The sequence below is a fragment of the Ailuropoda melanoleuca genome, chromosome 1 (genome assembly GCF_002007445.2).
Source record: "Ailuropoda melanoleuca isolate Jingjing chromosome 1, ASM200744v2, whole genome shotgun sequence".
Lineage (NCBI taxonomy): Eukaryota > Metazoa > Chordata > Mammalia > Carnivora > Ursidae > Ailuropoda > Ailuropoda melanoleuca.
Genome location: NC_048218.1, coordinates 43,769,457 through 43,777,748, shown reverse-complemented (window position 1 = coordinate 43,777,748; position 8,292 = coordinate 43,769,457).

Below are 8,292 nucleotides of genomic sequence, written 5' to 3'. Positions count from 1 at the left end.
ATAATTTTTATTTTGTTATATTAGTCACCATACAGTACATCCCCAGTTTTTGATGCAATGTTCCATGATTCATTATTTGCATATAACACCCAGTGCACCATGCAATATGTGCCCTCCTTAATACCCATCACCGGCCTATCCCAATCCCCCACCCCCCTCCCCTCTGAAGCCCTCAGTTTGTTTCCCAGAGTCCACAGTCTCTCATGGTTCATTCCCCCTTCTGTTTACCCCCCCTTCATTCTTCCCTTCCTTCTCCTACCGATCTTCCTATTTCTTATGTTCCATAAATGAGTGAAACCATATGATAATTGTCTTTCTCTGCTTGACTTATTTCACTTAGCATAATCTCCTCCAGTCCTGTCTGTTGCTGCAAATGTTGTATAATCGTTCTTTCTGATGGCTGAGTAATAGTCCATTGTATATATGGACCACATCTTCTTAATCCAGTCGTCTGTTGAAGGGCATCTGTGTTCTCTTTCTAACTTCTTTGAAAATCTAAAAGACTTATAAAATAAAGGGCTAATAAAAATTTTTAAAATAAGCAGAGGAAGAGAGCTAAATTTATACTAACCTCAGTGCCAAACACAGACTAGTCATATTGAAGTAATATTGTTTACATCTACCAAACCAAAAGGAACATCAAAGATATAAAGAGGATTGGATATGTAATAAAGATATTAACATAAAGGTAACAACCCAAACAAAAATACAAACCATCTCAAATACAAAAGGAAATAGAAAAAGGAAGAAAAACAAGCCATATAAGTAAACAATAAAGATAATACACTTGGTATTTTTAAAAAGTAATACAAAAGATTTTGGACTATAGAAGTTAAAATAAATTAGTTAATTCACGTATTGCAGTAAAAAGATTTTCAGTTTTGCTCCAGAAAGAAAACTCAGCTCTATACTTTGTACGACAGATACAACTAAAACAAAGTGATTCGAAAAGTTACAAGTAAAGGTATGAGTAGAGATATATCAGATAGGTATAAAAAACAATCTAAAAACCCATAAAAAAACCAGTTCAATATTCACATAGCAGAGTCCTACTGTTTGAAAAAGAAAAAATAAAAGGAAAAAAGAGGAATATCACCAAATACCGATACAGAATGATTTTCCTGTCATGTTTAAAGTAAAAGAAAAAAATCAATGCAGTATGTGTGTGTGTGCACATGCACGCAGGGATTCCTTACCCTTTGAGTAAAGAAGGAGAAATAAGATTGTTTAGATATGCCTGCATGTTTGTGTATTTTTCTTATTTTTTAAAAGAAACAGAGATATAGACCAAAAATTAGTGAATATTACTGCACATAGGGCTTCTTTGGAAAGATGTCTAATTACCACAGTGAGGTAGGAAGCACCCACGTTTAGCCTAGACATCTTGTACAAGAGAGCAAGAAATCTACCAGAGGCTACTGCAGTCTTATGAGAAAGACTCCAGAACTATCTTTAAGTATTGTGTTGGGTTTCTACTAGCCAAAGATGAGAAAATTTTGGCATCAAAAAGAATAATTAAAATGGATTTAAGCTGAAAAAACATGTTCAAATCTACAAGTTCATAATGATAAATTTCAAAATGTTAACGATCTTCATAGGATATTAGGAAAACAACTTGATTATTTTGAAAACTGGCAACTAGGTTTATTTGCTTTCTCTGTGTGAATTGTATCTGTTATGTATTCTCTAATTGTCTTCATTGAAGAAGTTAAGCTTTGAGCCTTCAAAGTGAAAAAAGAAAAGAGGGGAGGAGGCAGGAAGAAGAAGAGAGGAGAGGGAAGGAAGGATGGAAAAGGAAGGAATAAAAGGAAGAGAAGAGAAAGGAAGGCAAGGCAAAAGAAAAAGAGAGCCAAGCAGGCAAGAAAGAAAGTAAAAAGTAATCTACCACTATGTAGGAAAATGAATTTTAAAAATGCCAGAGATATTCATTTTGAGATTTTATAAAGGCATTGACAAATAAAACTTCTAAAGTTTCCAGAGAGACAACAAAGGAATGTGAATCAGAATGACATGAAAATTTTCAGAAGCAACACAGCTTGCTAGAATATAAATGAATGATGCCTTCAATGTTCAAGAAGGAGAATTATTTTAAATCTAGAATTCTGTAGATACCAAACAATTAATTATGTGTGGAGAAAGAACAAAGATCATTTGCAACAGGTATGGATTCCAAATCTTGACTGCCAAAGAAATGAGATCTCAGCAAAATGAGAGAATGGACCATTAAGAAGGCAATAGAGAGCTTAGAAAGAGTATCTAACAGAGGAATTCAGCAAAGGGAAGTCTTAGCAAGACACCTGAGCATTGGGCCCGGAGAGCAACCTCGCCAGTCTGGAACAGGATGATGGAGTACTCCAGGATAAGTCTCTAGGATGAAAAAGGACAAAGGATTACTTAATACAGTTGAGTTTTTAAGGAATATATTTGATAGATACATGATGGATCTATTTGAAGAAATGGAAAAATGAAGTCTAACTTTTTAAAAAATCCTACAAAGTCATAGAGAAAAGGAAATATAATCATGGTACACTAGTTGTCTCAACAGTGGAAAACATTTACATATTCCTAATAAAGACTGGTGATTGAGTTATCAAAAATCATGATATACCATTAAGGATGAGAAAAACAGGGAGGTGTTAAATGAACACATCAATAGTCGTTTACCATAACAGGGAGTTATGCATGTCTGCATTTGATATTAAGAAGTATAAAGGTAAATTTCCTGAGAAATGTTAAAAATAATTAGAAAGTGGTTGTATCTGAGTGCATAGGTCATGGTGGGCAAAAGACTATAGTCTTTGGAATGCATTTTTTGATACTAATTTTTAAATTGGTTCATGAATGAAAATTGAAATGAAATAGAAGGACCAACAGTGGTGAGACCAGGCTGAAGCCACTGATATTATTCTTGAGAGATGATAGAAGCATAATGTGTGAAAGTTAGTATAAATGGAAGGATTTCGGAATATCTCAGGGATATTTCAGAGATAGAAGTGACAGATCTTGTGAGAGGTCAGATGTGAAAGCAGGAAGAGATGAAGGATTACTGCTAATTTCTTCTTTCCCCAACTGGTGGGAGGATGCTTCATCAAGACGGAGAAGACCAGGGGTATCTATGTTTATAGGAAAATTAGAGTGGTTTTTTAATCATGTTAAATTTGTGATGTATTTGAAACATTCAAATAATTATGTCTTGCTTGTCAATCGGATACCTAAATCTGGGGATTAAGGAAGATGTCACAGCTGGGAATATGCATTCTGGGTTATCTTCAAATTAATGATATAAAAAGCCACAAAAATAGATGAAGTCACATAAAAAGAAAGAATAGGAAGACTAGAACAAAGAATCTTACAGCTGAACCTTATTGAATCCTATCATTTCAACTGTGGATAGAGGCAGAAGAGTCTTTCCCTGCTACTTATTACTATTTAATTACTCTTAAAAAAATGTCTGTCTTCCCTACTGGAATATAAATACAGAGACCAGAGCTGTCCTGTTTTTGTTGTGCTAACTAGGTAGACTAGAAATAGACTTATCAGTATATGCATGTGCATGTGAGTGTATGAACAAAAAAGGAGGCATAAATAATCAGTGAGTAAGGATGAGTTAGTTAATAAATGCTTTTAGAAGTACTGGTTAGCCATAAAAAAATCAAACTTTAATTCTCACTTCACAACATTATGAAATGAATCCCAGTTGAGTAAAAGTGCTATGCATAAAAGTTTAAGATACAAAAAACGAAAAAAATACAAATTATGTTTATAAAATATCTCTGAATGAGAAGGAACTTATACGTTTAACAGAATGGAAGAGATAAATGGTTAATCAATTGACCTAGGACCATTCCTTAAATAATTTTCTTTACTGACTGATTTATGATGTTCTTATTTCATATGGGAGTTTACTTTTGGATAATCTTTTTCCACTGATCTAGCTACTCATTCTTGATTTAAAACCAAATTGTTTTAATTATTGGAGTTTCACCATATATTTTAATATATAATACATCAAGTCTGTGTTTATTGATTATTAGTTTTCTAGAAAAATTTTAGAATTATCTTGCCGGGTTTCTAAAGAAGTCCTCCTTGACTGGGTGTGATACGCAAATAATGAATCATGGAACATTGCATCAAAAACTGGGGATGTACTGTAAGTATGGTGACTTATATAACAAAATAAAAATTATTAAAAAAATAAAAAATAAAGAAGTCTTCCTTGGATATTTATGAGAGAAATTAATCTGTGGATTATTTAGGAAAAAGAAGCCAAATAAAGTTGTATCTTCAATTCATGCCATATACTAAATAAATTCCAGGAAGAATTAAGAGTCTAGTGCAAAAAAATTTAACTATTATAAAAATGAAAGATGAGGAGGAAAAGAAGGAAAAAGAGGAGTAGGAGTGAGAATAGAAAATAAGTATTGGTTAATAGATGTCAGATTAAGAAAAATTCTAAACAAAGCATGAGAGATCACATAAGATAAAAATTAATAAATGTGAGTATCTCAAATTATAAAATTAATCAATTGTAAATAACACAAACATATTAAAATACTATAACACAGAGAGAAATTATTAGCCACAAATAGTTACATTTTAATATCTTTTGTCTGTAATGAGTGGTACAGATAATTGAGGAAAGACAAGTATGACTTAAAAGAAAATTGATCAGATAATTTGTAGAAGTAAAAATGACCAATAAACACATAAAACACGTAAAATATTAATACATTTTACTGTTACATGTAACTGTTACTGGTCACTTCTCATCTCACTTTAAGAGTTCATAAAGATCAAAGACAAGAAGTAACAAGTATTTGTGAGGATGTAGAGAAGAAGGAACCCTTGTGCACTTTTTTTAGATTCCACATATTGTGAGATCATACAGGATTTGTCTTTCTCTGACTTATATATCACTTAGAATAATGCCTTTGGGTCCATCTATGTTGTCAAAAATAGCAGGATTCTTTTTATTTCTTATGGCTGAATAATATTCCATTTTATGTATGAATGTATGCATGTGCATGTGTATATGTGTACATATACATACCCACACACACCACATTTTCTTCATCTTTTGATTAACACATAGGTTCTTTTCATGTCTTGGCTATTGTGAGTAATGCTGCAATAAACATGGGGGTGAAGATATATTTTCAGGATAGTTCATTTTCTTTGGATATATTGCTGGGTCATATGGTAGTTATATTTTTAAGTTTTTGAGAAAACTTTATATTGTTTTCCATAGTGGCTATACCAATTTACTTTCTCTCAAACACTGCACCAGATTTCCTTTTTTCCACATCCTCACCAATACTTATTTCTTGTCCCCTAAAATTAATCATTCAATAGGTATGAGGTGATATCTAATTGTGGTTTTGATTTGCTTTTTCCTGATAATTAATAATGGTGAGCATCTTTTCATAGACTTGTTGGCTATTTGTATGTTTTCTTTGGAAAAAAGTCTATTCGGGACCTCAGCCCATTTTCAATCAGATTGTTAGTAGTACTATTTTGCTATTAAGTTATTGGAGTTCCTTATATATTTTGGATATTGTAATCCATAGCTTGCAAATATTTTTCTTCTGTTCTATAGTTTCCCCTTTCATTTTGCCNTAATCCATAGCTTGCAAATATTTTGGATATTGTAATCCATAGCTTGCAAATATTTTTCTTCTGTTCTATAGTTTCCCCTTTCATTTTGCTGATCATTTCTTTTCCTGTGCAGAAGCTTTTTAGTTTGAAGTAGTGTTTAGTTTTGCTTTTGTTGCATGTGCTTTTTGGCATTACATCCAAAATATCATTGGCCAGGGGTGCCTGGGTGGCACAGCGGTTAAGCGTCTGCCTTCGGCTCAGGGCGTGATCCCGGTGTTATGGGATCAAGCCCCACATCCAGCCCCACATCAGGCTCCTCCGCTATGAGCCTGCTTCTTCCTCTCCCACTCCCCCTGCTTGTGTTCCCTCTCTCGCTGGCTGTCTCTATCTCTGTCAAATAAATAAATAAAATCTTTAAAAAAATATATCATTGGCCAAGGCCACTAACGAGAATGTTTTTCCTATTTTTTTTTCTAGGAGTGTATGGTTTCAGGTCTTACTTTGAAGTCTTTAATCCATTTTGAGTCAATTTTTGTGAGTAAATTTAATTCTTTTGCATAGGAATATCCAGTTTTCTCAGCATGATTTGTTGAAAAGATCTTGGCTCCCTTTTCAAATACTAATTGACTGTTTATGAGTGGCTTTATATCTGGGCTCTCAATTCTGTTTCATTGATTTATGTATCTCTTTTTATGCCAGTTCTATACTGTTTAGATTACTATAGATTTTTAGTTTGAAATCAGGAAGTCTGATGCTTCCAATTTTATTCTTCTTTTTCAAGATTACTTTCACTCCTGGATTATTTTGTTGTTCCATACAAATTTTAGGATCCCTTTTTATTTTTATGAAAAATGCCACTGGAATTTTTTAAAGAATGGCATTGTATCTATAGATGACTTGGGTATTATGGACATATTAACAAAATTAATTAACGAAATTTATTTAATTTAATTAACAAAATTAATTCTTCCTATCCATGAACATGAGCTATTGTTCCATTTATCTATGTATTTTCCAATTTCTTTCATCAATGTCTTATAGTTTTTTGTGTCCAAATTTTCCATCTCCTTAGTTCAATTTATTCCTAAGTATTTTATTGGTTTTCAGCACTACTGTAAATGGTATTATTTTCTTTCTCTTTCAGATATTTTGTTGTTAGTGAATAGAAATGCAACTGATATTTGTATGTTGATTTTTGTTATCCTGCAAATTTACTTAATTTGTTGATTACTTCTAGCTGTTTTGGTGGAGTTCTTATAGATTTCTACATCAAGATTATCCTATTTTCAAACAAGGACAATTTTTTTTTCCTTTCCTATTTGAATGCCTTTTTTTATGGTTTTTTTTTTAGCCTAATTACTATGGCAAGGATTTCTAGTCCTGTGTTGAATAGAAGTGGTTAGAGTGGCACCTTTATGTTGTTCTTGATTTTTGAGGGCAAATTTCAGCTCTTCCCTGTTGCACTGGGTGTTAGCTATGAGCCTGTGGTATATGGCCTTTATTATGCTGAGATATGTTTCTTCTATATATAAAATGTTGAGAGCTGTTATCATGAAAGGATGTTGAATTTTGTCAAATCGAATGGTCATATGATTTTTATCTTTCATTCTATCAATGTGGTATATCACATTTATTGATTTATATATGTTGAACCATCCTTGTATCCAAGGGATAGATCTCACTTGATCATGGTGTATATCCTTTTAATGGATCCTGTTGAATTCAGTTTGCTAGAATTTTGCTGATATGTTTGCATATATGTTAATCAGGGATATTGTCTTGTAGTTTTCTTTTCTTCTGGTGTTATTATATGATTTTGGTATCAAGGTACTGCTGGTCTTAAAAAAAATGAGTTTGAACATATTCCTTCCTTTTATGGAAGTGTTTGAGAACTGACATTAATTCTTCACTAAATGTTTGGTAGAATTCACCAGTGAAACAACATTTTCTTGAGCTTTTCTTTATTGGAAGGTTTTTGATTACTGATTCAATCTTTGTGTTATTGGTCTATTAACATTTTCTGTTCTTAACAATTCAGCCTTGGTAGGTTGTATGTTTCTAGGAATTTACCCATTGGTTTATGTTATCCAATTTGATTCCTTGTAATTGTTCTTCATAGCCTCTTATAATTATTTGTATATTTGTAGTGTCAGCCACNTCTTATAATTATTTGTATATTTGTAGTGTCAGCCACAATGTCTCCTCTTTCATTTATAACTTTATTAAAGTTGTCTCTCTTTTTCTTGCTTAATAGAGTTAAAGGCTTTTTGATTTATTTATCTTCTAACAGCAACAACAACAACAAACCTCTTGGTGTTATTGAACTTTTCTAGTGCCTTTCGGGTTTCTTTTATTTATTTCTGCTCTAATCTTTATTATTTCCTTCCTTTTCCTAACTTTGGGATTAATTTTCCTTCTTTTTTTAATTCTTTGATATTTGATATGGGGTAGTATATTTGAGATATTCCTTTTTTAATTACACATTTATCACTATAAACTTCCACCTTAGAATTGTTTTTACATCGTCCTGTACGTTTCGGCATGTTGTATTTTTGTTGTCTAAAGAAGCTTTCTGATTTCCACTTTGATTTCTTCTTTGATCCATTGGTTATTCAGTAGTGTGTTGTTTAATTTCCACATATTTGTGAATTTTTCAGTTTTATTAATGTTACTAATTTTTAGCTTCTTACCATTATG